This window comes from Canis lupus, chromosome 1 (genome assembly GCF_048164855.1).
Source record: "Canis lupus baileyi chromosome 1, mCanLup2.hap1, whole genome shotgun sequence".
Taxonomy (NCBI): Eukaryota; Metazoa; Chordata; class Mammalia; order Carnivora; family Canidae; genus Canis; species Canis lupus.
The window spans coordinates 72,101,133-72,125,749 of NC_132838.1; the positions used below are offsets into that span (position 1 = coordinate 72,101,133).

Consider the following 24,617-nt stretch of genomic DNA (forward strand, 5'->3'; position numbering starts at 1 on the left):
TCCAAGCAGTGGGAATAGCTAAGGCAAGGAGTCAAGACAAGAATGTGACAGGCGGGTCCTCCAGGAACAGCCAGAGCCACTGTGGCTGGAGGAGAATAGCAAAGAAATCCCAAGTAGAATCTTGGGATTAGAGAGGCTAGAGTGGAAGAGTGGCTTCACCTGATTTAGGCTTTGAAAAGGACTGCTGAGGTTGCTGTGCAGAGAATATTCCAAAGGAGGTAAGGGAAATAGTAGGGAGACTAGCCGGGGACTAGTGCAGTAATCTTAGAGAAAGGTGACAGTGCTTGGACCAGGGCTGCACCCATGGTGGTATTGAGATTGCATTCTAGACATATTTTAAAGATAGAGTTGGTGAGATTTATTGACAGTGTAAAAAAGAGGAACCTAGATGAGCCCAAAGTGTTTGGCCTAAGCAATTGAAAGGCTAGAATTGCCATCAACTTAATGGGGACAGCTATAGATGGAGCAGAAAACACCAAGAGCCACTTGAGGCACTGAATTTGAAATGTCAGTTCTAGTTCCAAGTAGAGACCTCAAGTAGAGAATCAGATAAACAAGTCTAGATTCAAGAGAGAAGCCTGGGTTTGAAATGTAAATTGAGAATTTTTACCATCTGCATGACATTTGAAGCCACACAATGGAACATGAGCCCCAAAGAAGAGGGTGCATAAAGTGATGAGGCCCGAAGTCTCAGATGTGGAGTCTTCTAGTGTCCACAGGTTGGGAAGAAGAGACTGAACCAGGAAATGAGGCTGAGTCAGAGCTACCAGTGAGGTAAGACAGAAACCAGGACAGCGTAGTGACCCAAAGACAAGGGAAGAAAATATGTGAAGGAAGAACAAGTGATCAACTGTGTCAACCACTTCTACAAGTCAAGAAAGATAAGGGGCAAAAGATGATCGCTGGCAAATTGCCCAAGGAGGGAGCTTATTATTTTAGACACCACAACATGGAAAAGGCTTTTTTTTCTATATTCTTTATTGTTGGGGAAGGGCACAGGTGAGCAGGGCTAAGGGACAGGTAAGGGCCATAGAGAAGCATGCTGCCAGATAGCACCTGATTCTTTAGGGTCCATTTAGTTATTTATTACTGCATAGCAGATAACCCCAAGCTTAGTGGATTGAAACAACTTCTCATCTCCAAGTTTTTAAAGGTCACAAATCTGGGTATGGCTCAGGTGGATCCAAGGTATTAGTAAGAATGGTGGTCTTGGGGCACCTGAGTGGCTCAGTCAGTTGAGGTCTGACTCTTGATTTTGGCTCTAGTCATGATCTCAGGGTTGAGTGATCAGGTCCCACATCAAGCTCTGCACTATGGAGTCTGCTTGAGATTCTTTCCTCTCCCTCTGTCCCCTCAACTCACTAGCACATTCTCTCTCTTTCTCTCTTTCCAAAAAAAAGAAAAAAGAAAAATAAGAAAAGAAAAGAAAGAAAAGAAAAGAAGAAAAAGAAAGAAAAGAAAAGAAAGAAAAGAAAAGAAAAAAGAAAAGAAAGAAAAGAAAAGAAAAGAAAAGAAAAGAAAAGAAAAGAAAAGAAAAGAAAAGAAAAGAAAAGAAAAGAAAAAACTGTGGTCTTATCTGAAGCCTCACCTGAGCTCGATCACATGGTGGTTGGCAGAACTCAGTTCCCCAATGGCTGCTGCCCAGAGACAGAGAGTCAACAAGATGGAAGTCAAGCTTTTTGGTTCTTAATCACAAAAGTGACATCTCAGCACTTTTTTTTTTTTTTTGCATGTTTGTTTGTGTGGGGTTTTTTCTGTTTGTTTTCTTTTTTTACATTCCAGCATTTTTGCTGTATTCCCTACAATAGAAGCAAGTCATTAGGTCCAGCCTATACTCAAAGGATTACAGGGGCATAACTACCAAGAGGCAGGAATCATTATGGGACAGGACAGAAGCTGCCCACCACAAGCAGGTCCAATGCTACCAAATGGATGGGGACAAAGCTAATGCCACATCGACTGGCATTTCATTAGTCCATATCAACAATGAAAAGTAAGTTAATTGATACTAGTCATGAACACCATAAATAAATGGGAAATCGTTAGAGCACAGTCTTCTTCTACCGAATGACAACATTCAGTACCAGCACATCACCTTGTGTATGATTTGCATACATGAATGACACATTTTGCAATGTGATAATTCTCCAAAAAATGGGATGGCAAATTATAGGAGAAGAGCCAGGGTGGGTCAGCCCTGTGATTCCAATTCTATGATGTCAAATTTGGGTTCTGTCACTTATCACCTACGTAATGTGGGGCAAGTCATTCAACCTCTCTGCGTCACGGGGGCTGCATATATAGAATGCAGGTATTAATGTCCATCCCCCAGACTACTATGTTGGTTAAATGTGATACTATATGTAAAGATACTAAACACAGTCCTTGGACATCTGGTCTATCATAATAAGTGCTTAATCAAAGAAAGCTATTATTAACACTGCTATTTTAATGAACATGAACTATAATAACTGAAGGAATTTGTGTGGAATGACATGATTCAATAAACTAATGCATAAAAGGTCCTATGCAGATGCACAGTATACAGCTGGCCCATAGCAAGTGTTCCATAAGTAGACATTATCATTATTAGTTTTATGCTGAAAATTATAATTACTGAAGAAATTCGCATGTGTGCATCTGTTTACTTTCAAGTCCCACTCATTCTTTTTTTTAAAAAAAGACTTATTTATTTATTCATGAGAGACACAGAGAGAGAGGCAGAGACACAGGCAGAGGGAGAAGCAGGCTCCATGCAGGGAGCCCAATGCGGGACCCTATCCCAGAACTCCAGGACCATGCCCTGAGCCACACACACCCAACTGCTGAGCCACCCAGGCGTCCCCCGACCCATTCTTCAACAACAGTCCTCAGCACAAAGAGTTCCTCAGTACTACTCTTCATGGTGTCCTCCCTGACTGACCATAACCAGTTTCAGTACCTTCTGTAGTACTTCACCTGTCATCTACCTGACTGTGCAGAATTTACCATGCTTTGTGCCTGCTTGGTGCTATCCTCAGGCCTTTTCCTGGCATGCCTCATGTCCCCTCATTTGACTGTGGCACTTCAAGAGCTGGGCCATGTTTTTCTCCCTCCATACCACTCCAGGCCCTAGCACTCTGCTCTGTGCCCAGTCCTAAGCTGCCCAATCCACATGCTGTGCAGCCCCAGACACAGTGGCTTGGGGAGCACAGCCTGCTACTCCAGCAGGTTGGCCAGAGGGTGGACAGCAAGGTGGGTGGAGGGCTCCAAGGGGGGCAAGAGGGAGAGAAAGGAACAGAAGCATAGCATCAGAAGGGCAAAGGCAAGCTCTGGGCCACATTGGATCTTACAGAGAGTGGCAGGCCCTGGGTAAGAGCTACTCCTACATCAAAGCCACCCCACATGGCCATGCAATGGAATGATGGAAATTCGAACATGGCTTTGTCCCAGTCAGCCTACTCCATAAGGTATGGTCATTCCACGGTGGGAAGAGCATTTGGGAATGAATCTGGGCCGAAGGATAGAGAAGATTCTTGAATTATACAGTATAGCTCTGTCAGGACCTGTGTGGTTTAGGGAGTTAACTTAACCTCTCTGAGCTTCTCATTGTCATAACAACGAATACTTACCAAGAAATACTGGTGTACCAAGCCCTGTTCTCTGATATTCATGATAAGCCAAATAGATAAGTATCTATTTTCATGATGAGGAAATTGAGGCCAGCAGAGATGAGAAACTTAGCCAGGTTCATGTAGCTCAGAAGTGGTACAGGCAGGATTTGAATCCGTGGCACATACCCATTACCATTCTAATGCATTACTCTGGGTTATCCAGAGAAACAGAATCAATGGGATATATAAAAAGAGATTTATGGGATCCCTGGGTGGAGCAGCGGTTTAGCACCTGCCTTTGGCCCAGGGCACGATCCTGGAGACCCGGGATTGAATCCCACATAGGGCTTCTGGTGCATGGAGCCTGCTTCTCCCTCTGCCTGTGTCTCCGCCTCTCTCTCTCTCTCTCTCTCAATGTGTGACTATCATAAATAAATAAAAAATTTAAAAAATAAAATTAAAAAAAAATAAAAAGAGATTTATTATAAGGAGTCAGGGCACACAATTAATGGAGGCTGACAAGTCCCAAGATCTGCGAGGTGAGGGAGCAAGCTAGAGACTAGGAGATCCCAGGCTGGTTCCAGGTTGGTTCCAGGCTAAAAGCCAATAAGCTCAAGATGCAGGGAGAGCCAATGTCTCCAGTTAAGTCTGAAGGTTGGAAAAAGTTGATGTCCCAGTTTTGAAAGCTCTCAGGGAGAAAGAATTCTCTCTTACTCAGGGGAAGGTCAGCTCTTTTGTTTTAGTCAGGCCTTCAACTGATTGGATGAGGCCCACTCATATTAGGGAAAATGACCCACTTTATCCAGTTTTAATTTAAATGTTGATCTCACCCAAAACCACCTGCACAGACACACCCAGAATAGTGTTTGGTTATATATCTGGGCAGCCCATGAGCCAATTAGGTTGACACATAAAATTAATCATCATGTCTCACAAGTATTACTTACAAATTAAATGAGACAATATATGCAAAAGTTAAAAAAAAAAAAAAAGGCCTGGCAAACAGTGATCCATAAATGGTAGCTAGAAAAGAAAAGAGAGGAAGCATAAAAAGAGGTGAGTGGCTTGTGAATAGTGGGTTTGGGGTTCAGGGTTTGGCATGTATTTTAATAGAAACTTCACTTGACTCATTTGTTGGTAAGCATGCAGCTTGGGGAGTCCTCCTAGATGGGCAAATCCATGCAGGGGATATTAGACTTCCAGTGTTTGGTACAAGAAGGCCATGAGTGAAAGGTCATCCATTCATTCAAACTCAGTTTCAATGGGCATTTATTAAGTGCTTGCTGCCTGCCAGGTGATGTGCTGGAATCTCATCATCTGTTCACCTCCTGCAACCCTCACTGTCCCGTGTTGCCATCACTCCCATGTGGAAGACAGAGCCTGGGGCATGGAGAGCTGGCATGCCTTACACATGATCTATGAGCTAAAAAGTAATAGTTTCAGAATAGTTGAATTCAGATCTGCAAAACACATACCCTCATTTCTAGACCACAGACGTCTACCTTGTTTCCAAGGATTTGGTGAGCGTGCTCCAAATCAGGGATAAGGGGTCTTGTGCTAAGACTTTTCACAAACTCACTTTGGTGAAGACAAAATAAATATACTTGGACTCAAGTTTTAGGAAACTTGAGTTGAGCTTAGTTGAGCAGAGGGAAAGTGTCAGCTATTTCACTAAAAAATGTTTTTCTTATTCTATTCCATCTATGTATTGTCCAAAGTCAGGAGGAATGAAAAACCCTCAGGGAAGTTCCGTCCCCTTCCTGAGTACTTGCTCAACTCCAGGAGTAGGTGGACGTGTGGGAGAAGTTTATTGTCACACCAGCTGCTATTAATGGTCACTGCACTGCCTTGCTCCCCATGGAAGTGCTCTGTGGGAGAGAAGAAAACCTGAACTCAGACCTCCCCATGAGGTGGCCCACAGCAAGAGTCAGGATGCCGCTCTGCAGAGGAGGACCCACGGATAGGGAGGAGGAGATGGGCAGGAGGGCAGGAGGTGGACACAGGGGATCCCGCAGGTGAGTCAAACCACAGGCCTTTTAAAAAAGATGGACCTTTGAAGGGAAGGGAGTACAGATGGCCTGACCTATGACCGTGGCCTCCCTCTGTTTCCTGTGCCAGGAAGCAGCCTCGGTGGTAGGTCTGGGGGCCCTCAGAAATGCATCAAAAGAGGCAAGGCTGGCTTTAAACATTTGGAAACTAAGATAAGAATCAGAGGCAAACAGCCGACTGCTTTTCTCTTCCTCTGGGGTCAGTTCCATTTTCAGAGCCCTCCTGGGCCCAGTGAAAGACCTTTAACTGCCTCCAGAGAGGCCAAGAGCAGGAGGGCAAATGGTCTGGCAGAGGGCAGGAACTGCCTCCAGAAGGCCTGGGCTGTCTCTTGTTCCTGTCACACAGCACAGGGGGTTAACGGTCCTACCGACTTGGGGAGGATTCTCCAAGAATAATGAAAATCATTCTGTTCAGCCCTTCTTCAGCCACAAACTGGCAGAACCTACAACATGGTTTTCATGAGCTTTAGGAATCCAGCTTCCTAATTTTTTCCAATTCCAAATATAAAACAAACCAAAAAAGCATTAAAATAATTTGAACTTCAAAGACTGTAATTCCTAGGGGCAACAACGAAATTAAATAAGAATCAGTCTCTCTCTCTCTCTGTCTCAATCTCTCTCTCTCTCTCCTTTTCCTCTCTTCTTTAAGGAGAGGAAAATAAAAGCTAAAAGGACATAGGGCCCATGCAAGTCCAGGAAATGCTTGCATAAAGCTTCTTTAGCTTCTAACTAGCATTTGTAACTGGGGATTAGCAGAGCGGCCTCTTGTAATTACTGTTGTTGCCCCATTTGTGGGCTATCTCCGTGAGGCCAGTAAATCTTGAAATTACAGGCTGACCACCCTGGAGAACTGAGACGGAGTCAGCCACATCTCTCAAAGGCACTGCCCTGGGCGATTCCCACCCCCCTGAGATGACTTGCCTGCCAGGGAGAGGGCCCCGCCTGGGAGGGACTCCCAGACCTCACAGTGGCTTGGAAGTAAATAAAACCAGGGTGGGTGGCCCAGGACACCCTGTACCCCACGTGAGTAGAACGGGGTGGGGTGGCAGCTGGCTCCCACAATCTCCGTCCCACCTCCATCACCCTGCCCTCGCTTGGACTCCCAGTTATGGGGCTCCAGCGTGGAAAGAAAAAAGGATGGACCTTCCCCTGGTAAGGGGGAGGTGGAAAGGACTTGAAAGGGAGACTTTGTCTCTTGAGATACCATCCTCTCTACCGAGGAACGCAATACCTGCAGTGGACGTCTAAGCTAATGCCACCTGCCACTTTGTATAAGTGGAACTCAAGGTTTGACTTCAGGTGGAACCAGATCTTGACCATGGCTTTTAAATGAGAAGTTATAACGGATCTTCGTAACATGTGCCTCTTCTAGACCTCTAAAAAAATAATTGAAGTATTCAAAATCAAATAGCCAAGACCTATTGAGTGTTGCTCAGGATGCTGTTCTGGGCTATTTTGGAAATGAGACTCTTAGCTCACCTTACACCTTCACAAGGACAAAGAAGACACCAGGAATGACACTTACACTTTCTGTCTGCAGGTCCCTTCAAAGATGGCTCTTCTTGTCAGATAGTCTGAGACCTTACACACCGCATTCGAATACACTAAGATGGGATCAGGGCTAAAGTGTTAACGGGCCTCCCAATGCCACGAGCTCATAGTAATCCAGTGCAAGCTCATGGCCCTACCCCCCTTACACGAGGCATTTCTTCTTTCTTTCTTTTACTTATTTGACAGAGAGATCATAAGCAGGAAGAGCCAGAGAGGGAGAAGCAGGGAACCTGATGTGGGGCTCGATCCCAGGACCCTGGGACCATGATCTGAGCTGAAGGCAGACACTTAATCCACTGAGCCACTCAGGCACCCTTACACAAATGCATTACATTCAGCATTTTTTTTTTTATTTTTTTTTTACAGGGAGAGAGCAAGACAGTGTAAGCAGGGGGAATGGCAGGCAGAGGGAGAGGGAGAAGTAGGCTCCCCCCTGAGCAGGGAGCCAGACCTGAGGCTTGATCCCAGGACCCAGGAATCACCACCTGAGGGGAGGCAGCCACTCAATCCACTGAGCCACCCAGGTGCCCCTTATTCAGCATTTCAAATTTGGCTATAGATACCTACAAAATCTGCTTTATTACTGCCTTTTTCAATTCTGCCATTTACAAAAGCACAGCAGCATATTATTTTGTGGTTAATTAGAATAAATAACACATTTAGGTATACGTCAAAATAATATCCCCCAAGCCATTTAGCACTTCGCAGTGGCCTGCTGTCCAGACATTGTGTCCTATCTACTCTGCCAGCCCCTCCACCGGTGGTCACCCCAGTTGTCCACATACTATCTTCAGCATCTCCAGAACAGGTACCGCCGCTGGGCTGGGAATAGCCTTGTGTGGCTCTGGTAGGGCTGGGCCTTTGCCTTCTTCTGAAGAGAATGACCCAAAGCGTCAGGTTACTTGCCCAAAGCCGCAGAATAAAAAAGAAAAAATAAATAAAAACACTTTCTTCCCACTGCCCTTTCTGCTGTCCTCAGAGCATCGGAGGTCTGAGGAGCCCCCATCCGGATCCGGATCCTGCTGCATGTCCATTGCAGAGAGATCCATCAACCAACCTGGTTGCCGCACAACATAAATCTATTTTCTATTCACAGACAAGAGGAAGTTCTAAATTATGATTCTTACACAAAGTTTTATTCTAAAAAAAAAAATGACAGAAGATGAAAAAAAGAGGGAAAGCGAGAAGAAACAGGGCAAGAGGACGACGGAGAAAGAAGCAGGAAGGGAGGAAGAATCCCAGGGCAAGCCACGCGAAGCTAGTTCGCAAAGAGGCTGCGTTTTCGCTGCTTCGGGCGCTGCTGGGAGGGGCAGGGCGGCAGCCCGAGGATTCCGCACCGCGCAGTCCTCACTTCGGGATGGTTTACGGCGGGAGCCCGGCTCCCCGCTGCACCCCGCTCCCCGCAGCTCCCAGCTGTCCTCCGCAGCTCCCGGCTCCCTGCAGCTTCCCGCTCGACGCAGGTCCTGGCTCCCCGCAGCGCCCCGCTCTCCCCCGCAGCGCCCCGCTCTCCTCCGCAGCGCCCCGCTCCCCGCAGCGCCCCGCTCCTCGCAGCGCCCATCTCTCCCCCGCAGCACCCAGCTCTACGCAGCACCCGGCTCCCCGCAGCGCCCAACTCTCCAAGCAGCGCCTGCCCCTCCCCGCCGCAGCGCAGACTTCAAAGTGCAGGCCAGACATTAACATATTGATCCCTCCTCTCCTAACCTCCCCCAACCTCCCGGAGCCTCTGAGGGTGGCAGTCTTCAGTGGGGAAACTGAGGAAGAGAAAGGAGCCAAGGGAGAAAGTGGGAATACCTCCGCCAAGACCCATAGCTAACTTCGCGCCCCACTGTTCCAAGAGACAGCTCTCTCTGGGGCCAGGTATACGGGAAGTCCCAGGTGACTAGTAAAATCCAGTCTTTTCCAGGTCCCTTCCATTCAGGACCCGCTGTCTCCGTGGCCCCCTCTGACACTGACCCTCACAAAATTCCTAAGGACTGGCAACATCCTGGCATGCCCTCCCGCAGACCCCCAAATATTTGCTTCCGTTCAATGCTCGAATTCTCTCTCCACCTCCTACAGAGAAAAGGCTGCTGGAAACCCAGACGCCCCGCGGAGGGGACTGGTGCCAAGTCGTCTGGGGCCCCCTCCCCAGGGAAGCAGGAAGCACAGCCAGCCTTGTCACCATGCCCTAAAGTAGGATGGATGGCCCCGGTAAACCGATCCTCGCTAATGTAACCATAGGTGCTATTTCATATAAATACATCCACCCAGACATTTCCCATCAGCGCAGGGCCTTTCCCCGAGGCCGCCTCGCCCGCCTCTACCCCCTCCGCAGCCTCCCACCGCCCGGGTTAATGACAGGCTCGGGGTGGGGACGGGAGTGTGTTAAGTGTCTTTGCAATGGCAAATAAGGGGCCCCCAAAGCCTTCTCTTTCATCATTTATCATTTTCTATAATGTACCTATCACATCCCCTGCTCCTCTCGTCTTTGCCAAACTAAACAGCCTTAGTCCTGCTAATCTCTCTTCAGATGGAGACCAGGGCCATAAATCTAGTCGCTGTGCCGGGAAGGCCTTCCTTCCCTGACCAAGCCTTGGGCGCTTGGCGCAGCACATATTAGAACACACAGTAGATAATGGCAGAACGGCTGTCATCGGTGCATTAGAAAATACAGATGTTGTTGCAATAATGTGCCTGTTGTGAAGATTCAGCTGTAAATGAGCCAGCCTGCTAGAGGGATAGAGGCCATTTAATTGGCTTATCAACCTCACCCTCTCTCTTCTTTGTCCTTTGTTTCCACTGGCACATTACATTTGAATGAAATTTGGGGTGGAAATAGGAAAAAGAAGACTGGGCACTGGCTTTGTGAGGATCACATGAAATTAAATCCCATCAGCTTCTTCAATTAATTTTAAAAGGTAATGACTTCAGTTAAACATGTTGTCTGGGTGTATATTTTTAAGTAACTGGATATCTTCTCAAGCGCCCTGATCTAATTTAACACTTCCCACACACCCATGACGTTTTGGGGCATGCTGCCCATTCACCTTTTTCTCCCAGTCATCCAGGCCTTGACAAGGGATGTCGTGAACTTATTAATGTCTTTTTCAACAAATACTAAATTTTCCTGGTGTTCTGCTTTCAGAAAGGGAAAGGTAGGGGGGCCTTTTAATACATCTTTAAAGATGAGCAACAGTGGGCCAAATCTCGCAGAACACATTTCAGGGATGCTAACATAAGGTCTAGAAGGAAGGCATCCTTGAGTTCCCAAGGAAACCACACTCTCTCCTTTCCTCTTTTTCATCTCTCAATCCTCTTCAAAAAAGAAGAGTAGTTCCAAGAGATAGAAGATACCAGAAAGAAGAAATACTAAGACCTTAATTACTTTTCATGCTTTAAATGTCTGCCTGGAGCAAAGAGCTGAGTTTAAGACCTAGAAGGAATCTCTTATGCGCCGCTATTGGCGCCCAAGAAGCAAATCACCTGGCTCAGCTCTCCCCACACAGGGCTGAACTGGAATTGAGAAACCCCACTCTTCCTCCAGTTGCATCCCATCTGGCTCTCAGCAAGGACAACAAATAGCCTAGTAATGACCTCAATCCCAAATTACCTGGTGACTCATGCTTCCCCAAAAGGTCAAGGTAAGAACCTGCCCACTACCAGAAAACCTTCGATTCCAAGAATGAGCATGGACCACTTTACTGAGCCAGCAATTTTATCTGATAGTAAACAATTGAAAATATTAGTGTGAACCTTGATCAAGCACATTTTTAAAAAGAGCACATTTATTTTGTGTTAAATGCAAAATTCACATAAACCTTTATGGAGAGAAGGAACAATGAAACGAATTTTGAACTTGCCACTTTAGAAGTCCCACAGCCTTTAGCTACATTCCCTCCTCTGCGAATCAAGTTTGAGAAGCATCTTAGTGGGCCATAGCCCATTTCCCAAGAACACAGAGCCAGGAAGGAGTGGAGTTTAAAGAAGGAAATTAATGCTAATATTGCAAAGGTCTGAGTGAGGAGTAGCTAAGCAACACAGGAAGCAGCTCAGAGGACCACAGAACCCAAGATTGGAGTCCCAGTGTTACAAGAACCATCCTCGTGAAGTTCAGTAGCAACAAGATAAATAGTAGGAATCTTTCTTGTCATAGTCTTTCTTATCATAGACCAGGGAACCTTCCTCTATCTCTTAGCTTGAGTTCCCCTAGAAAACAAGAATTCATGTGCAAGTAAGTTTTCTTGGTAGGGAATCCTAGGAAATACCAGTTGGGAGTGGGGAAATGAGACGCGGTAGGATAGACCATCAACTAGGGATGCATAATCGAGCAAGTTACCACTTTGGACAATTGGAGCTTGTTGTCTCTGGGGAATTCTGGAAGATACCATAGAACACATGATCCCAAGGTAACCTATTGACAGGCAAGTGCACTGGGGTACTTTATACATCAACTCCCGAGAGTCACTGCTTGGGAGCTGTGGGGGGAGACGAGTGGTCATGAATTTCCTGCACTTGGACGTGCTTGAGTAGAGCTCACTCCAGTAGACAAAGAAAGCCCTGATGCAATGAGATGCAGAGGCTGGCAGTTCCAAATCAGCATATGCTGATAAGGGTAAGGGTGAGGGTGTATGGGCAAGGTGCATGCAGCAGCTGCTAATACCTTCTGCATGGAGGGGTCTGGTCCTTTTTGCTGATGATTGAGCATCAGACGCGGTGGCTGATCTCAAACTTTAGATAAAATGATGTACTACCACTACTAAAAGCTTTTGTATCGGGCAGTGTAGATGCTTTCTATTTGTTTCTCCCAACAAACCTATATGTAGGTACTATGATTGCAGAGAAGGCAACTGAGCATCACAATTTGAGTAGCTTCTACAGAGTCCTGCCGCTGGCAAAGCTGGGATCTCAGCCTAAAGTCTGTGGTCACAACCTCTGCCTATGTGGCCAGTATAGAATGCCTGCCCAGTCACACCCCCTTCTGCAGGTTACTGCCTCACCCATGGCCCTGCCAGGAGGCACAGTGAGATTTTTGTAACATGTGACTGAGCCTTCCCACCTTGCCCATCACTTGTGGTCCTTCAGACAGCCGCAGCCAGTCTACAGCTGAAGCTAAGTTCATCTGAAGTCTTCTTCACTCACCTTCATGGTGCCTGGTCTGGGATGGCTGGAACAGCTTGAGACTGGCTGGGCATCTCTCACTTTTCCTCCATGTGGCCTTTTCATATGGCTAGCTTGGGCTTCCTCACAGCAAGGTCGTCTTGCAGAAACTAGACCTCTTCCATGGTTTCTGGTTTCTCCCAGAGTGGGTGTTCCAAGAAAGTCAGACACAAGCTGCAAGGCAGCACTTTCACTGTATTCTACTTCTCAAAAGTCACCAGCCTGCCCAGATCCAAGGGATTGAAGAATAACTTCCATCTCTCAATGAGGGAATGTATGCATACAGGAAGAGAACAAATTGATGGATGATAGCCATCTTGGAGACAAACTATCACACAGCCACTAGCTCTTAACTTCAAGCACTTGCAACTCTATTTGAAGACATTCTCTGACTGGAAGTATATTCTGTCTGCCTGTGGCAGATAGTATCCCAGAGAAGTAACACTCCCAGGAACAGTTCTTAACTACAGCTCAATGCTCCAGCTTCTTCATACTTGACTGTGTTAAATCAGAGGTAGAATCTATATAGTTCCTAGAGTGATTGCGCCCCAGTCACCCACAGAAGAAACCTGTTTCTCACCATGCCCACAGTGGCTGCCTTACCTTCACCAACTTACTTACCCATTCTTCCTCTTAGGCCTCCTGAGATCTTATCTTCTCTTCAACACAAAACAAAGCAAAACAAAACAAAAAACTTCACCAAAAAACTATTAGAACTAATACATGAATTCCATAAAGTTGCAGGAGACAAAATTTATATACAGAAATCTGCTGCATTTCTATACACTAATAATGAAGTAGGAGAAAGAGAAATGAAGAAAACAATCCCATTTAAAATTGCACCAAAAAGAATAGACTATCTAGGAATGAATTAAACCAAGGAAGTGAAAGACTTCTACTCTGAAAAGTACAACATAGATGAAAGAAATTAAGGATGAGACAAACAAATGGAAAGATACTCCATTCTCATGGATTGGAAGAACCAATATTGTTAAAATGTCTCTACTATCCAAATCAATCTACAGGTTCAATGCAATCCCTATCAAAATACCAACAGTACTTTTCACAGAATTAGAACAAATAATCCAAAAATTTTTATGAAATTACAAAAGACCCTGAATAGCCAAAGCAACCCTGAGGAAGAACAAAGCCAGAGATATCACAATCCCAGGTTTCAACATGTGCTACAAAGCTATTATAATAAAAGCAGCAAGGTACTGGCCCAAATTTAGACACATAAATCAATGGAACTGGATAGAAAGTCCAGAATAAACCCACATTTATATGGTCAATTAATCTATGACAAAGGGGGCAAGAATATACAATGAAGAAAAGACAGTCTCTTCAATACGTAATGCTGGAAAAACTAAACAGCTACATGAAAAAGAATGAAACTGGATGACTTTCTCACACCATACAGAAAAATAAACTCAAAATGGATTAAAGCCCTAAATGTGAGACCTGAAAAACAATTAAACTCCCAAAAGGAAACATAGGCAGCAATCTCTTGGATGTGAACCATAAACATTTTCCTGGATACATCTCCCTGAGGCAAAAGAAACAAAAACAGAAATAAACAAATGGGACCACACCAAAATAAAAACCTTTTACACAGCAAAGGAAACCATCAACAAAAGAAAAAGGCAACCTGATGAATGGGACAATATATTTGCAAATGACATATCTGATAAGGGGTTAGTATCCAAAATATATAAAGAACTTCTACAACTCAACACTAAAAAACTCCCACAAATAATCCAATTAAAATGGGGAGAGGACCTGTTAATGAATAGATATTTTTCCAAAGAAAACATTTAGATGGCCAACAGACACATGAAGAGATGTTCAACATCACTCATCATCAGGGAAATGCAAATCAAAACCACAATGGAGCTTTCACCTTATACCAGTAGAATGGCTAGTAACAAAAAGATAAGAGATAACAAGTGTTGGCAAGGAGGGGGAGAAAAGGAAGACCTTGTACACTATCGGTGGGAATCTAAACTGGTGTAGCCCTGTGGGAAACAGTATGGAGACACTCAAAAAATTAATAGAAAATACCAAACAATCCAGTGATTCCTCTACTGGGTATTTACCTAAAGAAAACAAAAACAATAATTTGGAGAGATATATGCATCACCACACTTATTGCAGCATTATTTAAAATAGCTAACTTAAATATCCATCAGTAGATAAATGGATAAAGAGAACGTGGTCTAGATACACAATGGATTATTACTCAGCCATAAAAAAGAATAAGATCTTGCTATTGCAGCAACATGGAGGGATGTAGAGGATATTATGTTAAGTAAAATAAGATGGGCAGAGAAATACCATCAAAATTTATCAAAAAAAAAAAACTTTTGAGCGTGAAACTGAGCACTATGAATAATTAAGCCAGGACAGCAGGCATAAACAAGGATGCCCCAGGCAAGATATGAAATAGTTGGAAATGCGCTGGTCTTAGGACTAGAAGACCTGCATCTAAATCCAGCTCTATGCCTTCCCACCTGACAGAACTTGAGCAGATCTCTTTATCTCCATTAGCTCAATTTCCTCTTGCGTAAAATGGGGGTGATTCCATCCCATTCACAAGGTTGTTGAACAAAGCACTCTGGAGGCTTTTGTTCACCAAGTGTGTGGCAGTGTTCTGATTTGTCGACTCGGAGGTAAATCTGGACAACCTCAATGCAGAAAAGAGCTTAGACCTGATACATGATTTCTGGAAAAGTTATGGAAAAAATTGCCCCTGTGTTTCCATTCTGTTGACTTCATCTTGAAGCACGTCCTATTTCAGACCACCAAGACCCTCCTTTTACTCAACATGAAGGCAGCTTTGTGACCCTTAAACTTTTAGCACCTTTCTCATTGGGGAGAAAGAACAGCTCCACATTTAAGTGAAAACGCATGCATATTCCTTGACTCTCTGCCTGACACCACTCAGTTTCACCAAGAACAGGCATAGGAGTAGCTTGTGTTCAGCGCTTGGACACCTCCATGGCCAGCTTGAGGGGTAACATGGAAAAACTTATAGGGGCATGAGGAGAATAATATGGGGGTTTTTCAGCTGTAAAAGAAGACCACACACATGGTCCCATATGGATTGTGCCCTGGACCCTCTTCAAAAACATGGAAGTTGCATGCTTTGCAGCCATGCGTAGGCCTGGTTTAATTAACTGTAGGCCACAAACGGGCTGGCAAACACAACGCCAAAACGCTGTCTATTTCTGTGGTAGAAATTTCCCATTGCTCTGTGGTCCCTGATAAGATAGTACACGTGGAGACTACAACCTGAATGCTTGGCAGATGGTTCCATCTGTTTTTCCATCATTTTGAATTTAGTAGGAAAACCCCAATATGTGTTTTGACACAAGCATGCTTTTTTCCTTCCCCGAATTTTGAAATGGCTGTGTTTGGAAGCTAATTAAATCCATATGCTTCTGATTCATTTACACTTAACTCATCAAAATGTTGTTTTGTAATAGCCATTTGAAGTCCAAGGCGCCTCTCTTGAGCCTTTTTTTCTGAAAACCAGGAAGCTATGGTTTGTCAGCCAACAGCAGGGTTCTCATACCAAAAGGTTCAAATATGGTTCAAGACAAGATCCTACACCCAGGAGATTCTAGTGGTTAGGAATTGTCCTAACGCATCATTGTCAAGTGTGGGGTGTGATTGAATCTGCTGTTACTATCCAAAGACACTCACTGTTCAGAATGGTAGAAAACAATTTGTGAGAGAAAAAATTATGTTAGAATCACTGGACCCAATAGGGGACTTTAATTTAAATGGCAATTGAGTGGGTTTTTTTCTTTTTAATTTTTTTTTTAAAGATTTTATTTATTCTTGAGACTCACACACACACACACAGAGAGAGAGGCAGAGACACAGGCAGAGGGAGAAGCAGGCTCCATGCAGGGAGCCCGACTCGATCCCAGGTCTCCAGGATCACGCCCTGGGCCGAAGGTGGCACTAAACCACTGAGCCACCCAGGCTGCCCATTTTTTCCATTTTTTTTTAAAGTTTTCATTAGGCATAACTGAGATTTATAACTGGAGGCTCCGTGCCAACCCTTATCCAGAATAGGTAGCCTCTCTGCCATCCATTTTTTGCTATCAGATCTTACTTATGCTTCTTTAAAAAATTATCCATAACATGAACTTAAAGCAAAATCATAACTCCTATTCTTTCAATGTCATAGCTGAGCATTATCTAAGCAGCCCACCTGAGAGTCACCTGATTTCTAGAGTTGGTCATCTTTGTTTGACTCAGTATTTACTACTGGTTATGGCTTTAGACTCTGTAACATGAGATATTAAGTTGAAGAGTTGAAAATTATTTTTGTCCACTAAAAAAGCAGATTGTTTCTATCCAGGAGCAACGATGTCTCCAAAGGTTGCAGTTTTGTAGTGCTGAAGGACATTAACCAGTTTCGCAGATAACCTGGCAACATGATTTCAGCATTTTTTTCTTTGACTATATACGCCAGTCTTTCCTATCCTCGCGTCTTTCCTATCCTCGCTCTAAGCTGTTTTACTATCTGCTTGGTTCCCTCATTTACACTTAAATAAATCTTTTTTTTTTTTTTAAATAAATCTTTGATTATGCAATCACGCAGTATGTGTTTAAGAGTCCTTTAACTTCTTGAAAACTATACTTTGAAATTGCATAATCCTGGAGCCTGGCTTATCTCACCAACCTTTCCTTCTACTGCTCTGTTTGATAACTATGTAAAGCTAATTCAAAGAGTTGAAAATGGCAGAGATGCAGCACTAGAAAAGGCCCAAAAACTCAACCAAGGAGGGAAAGGGAAGGGTTTTGAACACTGAATGAGTTAATGTAGCACCACCCTGCAGCCACGGAACAGCTTGGCAGACAGGCATCAGCTCACTTTCCAGGTGAGAACAGTGAGGTAGGGAGTGGTTCAGCAACTGGCCCAGAGTCACACAACTTGGAGGTGGTGACACCCAGATTTGAAAAGTGAGCTGGCAATTCCTGACCCACGTATGCATGTCCCTACGCCCTCCTCTCTGCTCTACAGTTGCAGGCTTGAGGAAGGGAAGCTGTGGAAAATCACAGAAGTGGAGAGAAGAGGCAGCCCCACCAGCCAGGATGGAGAGAGCAAGGCAGGCACGGCTGCTCCACAGAGAAGTAAGCCAGTGCGTCTTCACGCTGATGGAAGTACCGCCAGAGTTCCCTGGGATAGGTCAGTGGCTCAGAAAAAATGCTTTAAAAAAAAGGGGAGGGGGGGTCGCCCGTGTGGCTCAGTCTGTTAAGTGTCTGCCTTCCCCTTAGGTCATGATCTCACGATCCTGGGATCAAGCCCCCTGCCTGGCTCCCTGCTCAGTGGGCAGGCTGCTTCTCCCTCCCCACCACTTTGTGCTCTTATTCTCTCTCTCTCTCTCAAATAAATAAATAAAATCTTTTAAAAAATTAATTAATTAAAACAAACAAATAAATAATTTTTTAAGAAAGGTCTTACAAACCTAAATGCCAACCTAGATTCTTTTTTTTTTTTTTTTTAACATTACCTGAATAAGAGCGAGCACAAAACCAGGGACAGAGGGACGGAGAGAGGGAAATACGTATTCCGCTCTCCTCCTGATTCCACATGGAGGAACACCTCTTCTTAGCTTAGCATTCGGAGTCCCTCCCTGGGCAGGGGCCGGGGAGCATTTTGATGGGCTGAGAGGAACTGGGCATGCTGGTGCTGCCCAAGCTGAGGCAGGCTGTGCCTGCGTGGTCAGGTTGCAGGCTGCTGGCTGCCAGGCTTCTGTGCTGCTATCCAGCTCGGTCTAGGCCAGGGGACCAAGTTTCATTCTGGGGTGACACGTAACACATCTATGCCATGACCTCCGATCTACTTTGTATCAGATACAGAGCTGGCACTTGGATCACCTGTCTGATCCCTGCTTTATTTACGTACACTTGTTGGATTTTAGTGGTGTGAATCACACCTCTCTTTCTCTGCTGGGTTTGGAACGCTTGATGCTATAGGAATCCAACACAAATTAACAAATTATATGCAAAAAAAAAAAAAGTCTGTAAAAATAATGGAATTCAAGGTAGCAACACTAATCAATGTGATGTGATGGATGGATTCTGTTGTCCCCTGGACATTGAACTGTGGATGCTCTTATGAGTATGGCCCCCCAGGGAGCCAAGGGACTGCTCATTCCTACCCCTTCCCATTCTTCCTTAAGGTATTGATTTGAAAGTGTCCTTGAAAGGTACACATTGGGGGTGCCTTGTGGCTCAGTTGGTTAAGTGTCTGCTTTCGGCTCAGGTCTTGATCGCGGGGTCCTAGGACCGAGCCCTGCATGGGGTTCCCTGCTCAGCAGGTACTCTGCTTCTCTCTCTCCCTCTGTGTCCTCTCTCTCACACACTTGCTCTCTCACAAGTAAATAAATAAAATATTTTTTTAAAGAAAGATATACCTTGGTATTATTTTTCCTTCACTGAGTACAAATTCAGCATTGCATAAGACTACCTCAATTCTTGCCTATTAACTCAAGATTACTAAAATAGTTCTGCTTGGCACTAATATGACCCCAAACATAAATGGAGACACAGGCCTATCTGTATACAGTAGTTCTTGGGTTATAAGATGTTCGTCTAGATCAGTGTTTCTCAATTTTTTCATTATTATCCATTCAAGAGCTTCTTTGCACATTTTTTTTGCTAACCACTCCCATGAAATTTTAATATCAGAAACATACAGTGTATCTCATTTATATGCTATATGTGTATCTGTGCTTTATATGTAGATAAAAGATTTTAAAAGATTATAATTTTTTTCACCATATTCCTCCAAGAATCAATTCCTGCCCCCTCAGGGACAATATCATCCCTTTTTGAGAATGCATAATCCAATAGAAATATAATACAAGCCCCATACTAACTATACATAATTTTTAAATTTTCTAGTAGCCACATTAAGAAAATAGAGATGGGCAGAATTAATTTTCATAATATATTTTATTTAATTCAATATATCCAAAGGTTATCATTTCAGCAGATAAGTATAAAAACTTACTAATGAGATATTTTACATATTTTTCTCTTACTAAGATGTCAAAATGTGTTTTATATTTAGAATACAACTCAGTATCTATTAGCCACATTTCAAGTGCTCAATAGTACATGCAGCCAGTGGCTACAGTATTTATGTCGTTTGAAATGATCTAGAATGTGAATACATTAATTGTTCAACTTGTCTCAAAGCCAGGCTTATTCCCAGAAAGCTTGCAAAGTGCAGAGAATATGTCCGAGGGCCTCCGGAGGTGCACGGGTTGCAGCTAGAGAAGCCCTGACGTAAGCAGTGGGCATGTACAGGAACCCCTCTGGGCACCCCTCAGTGAGAAGGGACTCCTGCTCCTGCCAGGCCGAATTCACGGCTGATCTATCCGTCAAGGGGGACTCTTGAAGCCACTTGTTGCACTTGTTGCTGTTCTTGGCTCCTGAGTCCCTGCTTCTACTTTCTACTCTCTAGTCCCCATATCTGCACCTCCCGGCTCCTCTGCCTGGAGGCTTCCCATCCTTGTCCTCCTCCACATCCACCACCCTCCACAAGCGCTCTCCTGTTCCCTTCCACAGGAACTCCCGTCCCAGCTCCAATCCTGCAGCATCTGATCCAGGGGCCACGTCTCTAGGCTATGGAACCTCCTGGAAGCAAAGCACTCTGTCCAGCACCTTGATGGTGGTCTCCTCATCAGAACCAGCTCCAGGCAGGAGGACAAGGTGAAGGAAGAGCCTATCCACGCTGCCTAGTCTACACCCCATCTCCTGGGAGTCCCAGCCTGGCCTCCAGGAAGCCAAAGCTCTCTCCAGAGTTTTACCTTGCCAGCCACACTGAGAGGAACGAAAGAAGGGGAAGTAAGAGAACAAAGAAATAGCCACTTCAATCTTCCTAAAGTTGCAACTCAAGCCCACGCTCCCACACATACACACTCACACAGTGGTCCCATCTCTTATGGTCTCTAGGACTCTACTTTGTCCTTGACCTGTTTTCAGAATGCTGCTTCCTTGAACATGGGGTTGAGTAGGAAGAAGGAAGGGAAGGGAAATAAGAGAATTTCCAACCACCTGGTTTGGGATTGCCTTAGAGAGCTATTCTGGTGGTACAGGCCCCTGCACACACACACAGACACGTGTAGCCACCAGTGTCTGTGTTTAGGAGAACGCTAAAAGCACTTTGTATTCTTTTAGGCCAGTGATTCTGGTCTCTCCCTCCCCAAGGGGATGTTTGCAATATCTGGAGACATTTTTTGCTGTCCCAGCTGGAGCCAAGCATGTTACCAGCATGTGGTGTAGAGAGGTCAGGCATCCCAAGTGTCCTAGAGCACACAGCCCAACCCCCGCCCCACAGCAGAGACTTCTCTGACCTCAATGTCAAATGTGCCATAGTTGAGGAACCCCGAGATTTAGGGAAAGAACTCCTTTAGCACTGGTGAGGGGTCAGGGAGACCTAAAGGCACAAGAGGTAGAATGAAAGAGTGAGAGGGTCTCAAAGTGTGGTAGGCGAGCGAGAGAAAGCAGCCTGCCATTGAAGACACAATCCCCACTCGTGTGTTGGAGAGATGTTTTTGCTCTGTTACTGCCATAGAGGGAAGACACAGATTGCCAGGATGACGAAGGAAGGGGGTAGAATGTAAGCCTCTGGGTGTCTGCGGGCAGAGGCCAGGTAGAGCCAGGACCACACTGATCCCTGGTAGTTTCTTCCTATTTGTTCTTTTACCAGTTCAGCCTTCTTCTAGGCTCTTTTCAATATGCTGGGGAAAGCCCTCCTGTTGTCCTCATTTTGCAGGCAGGAAATCTAAGGCACAGAGAGGTTGAGTAAGTAGCCCACGGCCACACAGCTGGTAAGATGCAGAGGCAGGATTCAAACCAGGTCCGTCTGATTTGATGGGTGCTGACCTGACACTTGACCACCAGACTATGATGCAGTTCAGTGTGGCAATCTCAGTTCATGGAGGCTGACGCCTTCAGATTATTAAAGCCAAGAAAAGCAGATGTTTGAATCCACTGAGCATCTCCCCTACAACATAGCACCAACCCTTGGCTTGGGCCAGGGAGGGCACGACAAGTGGCCAAGCCCTCACAGATTGCCTTTCACCCCCTTGGCCTCACTGGAAAGCCCAGGCACCACACTATACCTGCCAGAGAGGACACCAGTTTGAAGGCACAGGAAGGCAAGCTCGTTCCCAAGGACTCTCTCAGTAGTTTTAAGGAATAATTGAAACTCGTAGTTGACCCCAACCCTGCAGAGCTGGCACAGGAGGAACACAAGCATTTTATAAACGCTCTTGCAGGAGGGGAGGTGAGCTCACTTCCTGAGGGAATGGCTGCAGGGGGTGTCTGCGGGGGCCAGCCAGGCCTGGCTTTCAAACATCTGAACCGGCCCACAGTGTAATAGGGCATGAATATTGATTCAAATAAATTATGCATGTTTATACACTCATTTATTATTTTATTCACACGCTCACTCTGTGTCGTTTGCCTGGGTAACTGCCACGGGGCCAGTCGGCTCTTGGATGCTGTAAAAAAATAAGTTGCTTTGAAATATTTGGTGACCAAAGGGAAATCCAAGTCATTAGTGAAAATTATAACCAAAATGACAGCAAATTTCTATCATCTGGAAGGGCCTTGGCAAGTCCAAGTCATCGGGGTCAGATGTTGCCCTGTTCCTCAGGCTTCCATGACACCATAGAAGAGCGAATATGGAAGGCTCCAGAGCATTCTAGCAATTATCATTTTAACAAATAGGGCTCTTTTCTAATATTCACATTCCTTTCGCATGGCCTCATGAAAACACAAACATTCACTCCATCCTCAAAAAATGCAGGCGCTCTGGGAGGAGAAAGCTACCCTGCTCAGCCCCGAAGCCAGGCTGGAGGAACCGAGATTGCTATCAGGTCCCAGTTGTGAGGTCGACTGGTTCTGCCTCAGCTGATAAAGGAGACCGGGGCTCTGCAGGTACTGGGGGGCCCTGCTCCTGGCCCTCTAGGAGGGAAGGTCTCTCCCCCAGGAGAGCCTTGGAGGCACCCAGCCAGAAGCTCTGGCTTTCAAGTTGGGGGATAGTAGCAGAGAGTCAGCAGGCAGCCCGTCTGCTCCAGGGTGGGAGGGCGCTCGCCAGGCAGGGCCCAGCCAGGGCCTGGCAGCTGTGTGCCTAGGTGTGCAGGCTGAGATCCCCAGGCACCCTCTGCCAAGGGGGCTGAACTGCAGTGGTTAGGGTCTGCCCCACCACTGGAGCTTCCCCCCAGAGGCTGCATTTAAAGCTGTTCCCAGAAGCCCTGAGATTTGAGAGCTGAAGCTGACACTGCTCCTTTCACTTCCATCTGATCTCTGGTGTCTCTCGTCATTCAGTAACCAGCCCAAAAGGGAACTAGAATAAAGAATTCAGATTTCCTCACTACATGATGGAAGGAATCTTATGTCCTTCTTTACTGAGAGTCACTGAAATTAATCTCAGTACACTATTTTTTCTCTTGGTAATTGTTTCAGAAGCAACTCACGCCCTGGAAACTTGCACTATGGGTTATGAATATTTAAATCAATACAAGAATTTACCTCGGTAATTTTTATGGGTTATTTTCAAATTTCATTTTCTGAGAAAATTGAAACTAAAGTCGATAACATCCAAGAACAACAAACTCATCTCTGAAAGAGATAGGGCTTTTCACCTTCTATATTATGTGTTTCAAAATTTTTGTAAGAACGATGAGGTAAATTATTTATGTAATAGGAAAAACTGTGTTTCAAGAAATGAAAAAACAATATATAACATTTAATTTATTTTTTAAAGATTTTATTTATTTATCCATGAGAGACACAGAGAGAGGTAGAGACACACAGAGGGAGAATCAGGTTCCTGCGGGGAGCCCTATGTGGGACTCGATCCTGGGTCACGCCCTGAGCCAAAGGCAGATGCTCACCCACTGAGCCACCAGGCGTCCCAATACATAACATTTTTAATACTTAGACTCTTGGGGAAAAGAAACAGTATCCTGAAGTTAGGAGGGAGACAAGGAAGGAAAGTTTAAAACTTGTGTGACTATAATCCCAAACTCCAATTCCTGATAGTTTTTCAATGAAAAGATTGATCACTGTGGTGTCATAATGGATTCAATCTCAGAGTTAGATCCTAAGAGCCCAAGATGGTGAGCAGTGCACAAGGACTCAGCTGTGGCTTCCAGGCGCTAAATATTAATGGAACAAGTGTCTGGACATGTCTGGACACCAGTGGAAAGGAAATTTTCTAATGGAAAATTCTAGATGCTAATGGAAGAGAAAATTGTAACTCTGAACCAAATTAAGAAAAAAGATCAACATTGGTCTGGTTATATCAATGGACATCTCTCTGATTACAGAAAACAGTGCAACAAACAGGCCTTTGAAATCAAACGTCCAAGTCATGGGTTTGAATGAAATTAGTCCCCAAAATCCATTTGCAAGCTACATGCTCCCTTGTGTTTCCTCTATAGCAACACCTCTTAGCAGGACATTTTTCTCAAGCTTTCCCCACAAGGAGATTCTATATTTGCAGGTTCCTTAGGTGGTGTTGTTATCCTTACAGAATATTCTATACAGAAGGGGAAACACTTATTCATTAACTTCTTGGTACATTCTTGACTTAGAAATAATTGTTAAAAGATTGATGAAATGGAACAAGTCCTGGAGCAACAGCCCTTTACTGCTTCACTCCTGTGTAACCTCCTTTCCCTGGAGCACCCCCACAGGAGCATGCCACTGCAGAGGAAGGGCGGGTGTCCACATCCACGCACGCACACACCTCACACATGTACACACACACATACACATAACATCACACACACCCCACGTGAAGTATACACACCACATGAACATATACATCACTCACATGTACACACCTACACATACCACACATACACAACACACATACACAGCGTCTACACACACCACATACACATATATACACGACACACACCACACATTGCACACACACATGACACATACACACCACACACACATGCATATATACCACACATACACATAAACCACACACACACACAACACACAGCACACATACACACCACACATCTACACCCATGTACCTGTAAGCCCTGATTCCACAGGTAGCAACCCCACTGTGCCAGTCTATGGTCAGTATCCAAAGACTGAACAAGGGCTTAGCTAGTGCTGGGCCTAATTTCGGAGACCTTTGTGCCACTGGGTAGCCAAGTGTAACAACATCCTGTGCTGCTTCCAAGAGCACAATAGACTGGGCCTCTGTCAGCTGCGGAGGGGAAAGGAA

The 24,617-nt window shown here is 45.0% G+C and overlaps 1 long non-coding RNA gene across 1 annotated transcript; it reads left to right on the forward strand.

The window, feature by feature from the left end:
- The first annotated feature begins 17,336 nt into the window (after positions 1 to 17,336).
- Positions 17,337 to 21,785, forward strand: LOC140619387 (uncharacterized). Its single transcript, XR_012019318.1, has 2 exons — positions 17,337 to 17,531; positions 19,922 to 21,785. It is a non-coding gene; the product is annotated as an uncharacterized lncRNA (long non-coding RNA).
- Positions 21,786 to 24,617: the final 2,832 nt, after the last annotated feature.